The sequence below is a fragment of the Mus caroli genome, chromosome 11 (genome assembly GCF_900094665.2).
Source record: "Mus caroli chromosome 11, CAROLI_EIJ_v1.1, whole genome shotgun sequence".
Classification (NCBI taxonomy): domain Eukaryota; kingdom Metazoa; phylum Chordata; class Mammalia; order Rodentia; family Muridae; genus Mus; species Mus caroli.
Genome location: NC_034580.1, coordinates 37,324,193 through 37,327,180, shown reverse-complemented (window position 1 = coordinate 37,327,180; position 2,988 = coordinate 37,324,193).

Here is a 2,988-nt window from a genome sequence, read left to right as displayed (position 1 = left end):
GACTTCCTTTGGTGATGAACAGCAGTATGGAACTGTAAGCCGAATAAACCCTTTCCTCCCCAAACTGTTTCTTGGTTATGATGTTTGTGCAGGAATAGAAACCCTGACTAAGACAGGTATGTAGTAACTCCTTGCCTTTCACCAGTGTGTCCACTTCAGATATAAACATTGGCATGTGGAATTAAACTGTAAAGAATACTCTAGAAACTTCCATTTCATATTTGCATCAGAAGATCATGGACAGATGTCCTCACTTTGGGAAGGAGATGTACCATGAATTCCTAATCAAAATACTGAAGCTTACCAATCATTGAGTATGTTAGTTAATTTTGATTGTCCATTTGAGGGTCTTGAGAATCACCATGGAAACAGACTTCTGGGCATATCTGTGAAGGAGACTCTATAATTTGTTAATTGCTGCCCCTGCTGCCACCAGGTCTTTACCAGTGTGATGAGCTGCATCTTCCAATTGGGAGCCCAAATAATACTATCACTCCTTGTTTATGTCAGATATCTTACCACAGGACCAAGAAAAGAAACCAATAACCCTATTATTTCTTTAAAAATGTGAAATATTTGCAGAGGTGAGTTATTTAATTTTTCCAAGGCATCATAAAAGTGTTTTTCATGAGATGACCAGAGGCCAGGTATGGTTATGTAGATGATTACCATTTTCAAGGTTAGGCAAGGCAATGCTTTCTGTTAAGTCTCTTTGAATCTGAAATTTAATGATTTCAACCCTTTTACCATTGTGTCTCCAAGCTATTATACCATTATCGGGACACTAGTTAATTAAAAGCTCAGGAAGTGTGAGACCACTTTCATTCAATTTCATAGCTTTGTTCATGAATTTGTTGTGTATTAACTCATTCAAAACTTTTTGGTGACTGCAGTTCCTTTGGGCATCAGAGTTCAAACAGGGCTTAAAACACACTTGTCTTAATAAAATTAGACCCTAGTTAGGAAAATCATTGGTACCCTGATAAATACAATTAAAAATATAATGTTATATTGACAAGTTCTGTTAGCATTAGTGTGTGTGTGTGTATGTGTTAAAATGTATATTCATAGCATAAAATTTAGAGAGTGGCTAGGATGGATCTTTGTTGTAGAAGCGACAATGGAGTTTGATTCTTGTTCACTATACTGCCATGAAATCTGGAGTTCACTGATTTTGAACTTTGAGTTGTGTCAATTCAAATTCAAAATTTGTTTTATTTTCCACAGTATTCTTCAAGAGGGAATGTGTCAATATGCCACTAGTATTTTTCTTTTCTTCTTTAAAATCTATCTATCTATCTATCTATCTATCTATCTATCTATCTAAATATCTATCTATTTATTTTTTTTATACTCCATATTTTATTTTCCCCCCAGTCCACTCACTGACTGTTCCACATCCTGTACCTCCTCCCCACCCCTGTCTCCATGAGGATTTCTCCATCCCCTACCTCCAACCCTACTTGACCTGTAAGCTCCCTGGGACCTCTAGTCTCTTGAGGTTTAGGTGCATCATCCCTGATTGAATGAATTCATATTCAGAAGTCCTCTGCTGTATATGTGTTGGGGACTCATCAGCTGGTGTATGCAGCCTGGTTGGTGGTCCAGTATTTGAGAGATCTCAGGTTAATTAAGATTGCTGGTTCTCCTACAGGATTGCCCTCCTCCTCAGCTTCTTTCAGCATTTCCTTAACTCAACCACAAAGGTCAGCAGGTTCTGTCCTTTGGTTGGGTGAAAATATCTGCATCTGACTCTTTCAGCTGCTTGATGGGTCTTCCAGAGGGTAGTCATTCTAGGTATATTTTTGTGATTGCTCCATAGCCTCAGTAGTAGTGTCAGGCCTTAGGACACCCCTTGACCTGGATTCCACTTTGGGCTTATTGCTGGACCTTCTTTTCCTAAAGCTCCTCTCTATTTCCATCCCTGCAGTTCTTTCAGACAGGAACAATTTTGGGTCAGAGCTTTGACTGTGGGATGGCAAACCCTTCCCTCATTTGATGCCCTGTCTTCCTGCTGGAGGTAGGCTCTATAAGTTCCCTCTCACTGTCTGACATTTCATCCAAGGTCCCTCCCTTTGAGTCCTGGGAGTTGCTCATTTCCAAGGTCTCTGGTATATTCTGGAGTGTCCCCCCAACCTCCTACCTTCCAAGGTTGCCTATTTCCATTCTTTCTGCTGGTCCGCAGGGCTTCAGTCCTTTTCCCTCACTCAATACCAGATCAGGTTCCCCTTTCCATCCAACCCCTGCCCACTTTCTGTCCCAGGTTTCCCCTCCATTCCTACTTGTGGTTGTTTTTTTTCTCCCTCCCAAGGGGGACTGAGGCATCCTCATATGGGCCCTTCAGCTTGTTGAGCTTTTTGAGTTCTGTGGACTGTATCTTGATTATTCTGTTTTTCTTTTTCTTTTCCTTCTTCTTTTTCTTTTCCTTCTTCTTTTTCTTTTTCTTTTTCTTTCTTTTTCTTTTTCTTCTTCTTTTTCTTTTTTTCTGGCTAATATCCACTTATTAGTGAGTGCATACCATGCATGTCCTTTTGGGTCTGAGTTACCTCACTCAGGATGATATTTTCTTTTCTTTTTTTCTTATGTTTATACTTTCTTTTTAATTAGGTATTTTCTTTATTTACATTTCTTTTTTTACTTAGGTACTTTCTTCATTTACATTTCAAATGCTATCCCAAAAGTCCCCTATACCCTCCCCCGACTCCTCAACACACCCATTCCCACTTCTAGGCCCTGGCATTCCCCTGTACTGAGGCATATAAAGTTTGCAAGACCAATGGGGCCTCTCTTTCCACTGAAGGCCCACTAGGCCATCTTCTGATACATATGCAGCTAGAGACAAAGGCTCTGGGGATACTGGTTAATTCATATTGTTGTTCCACCTATAGAGTTGCAGATCCCTTTAGCTCCTTGGGTACTTTCTCTAGCTCCTCCATTGGGAGCCCTGTGATCCACCCACTAGCTGACTGTGAGAATCCACTTCTGTGT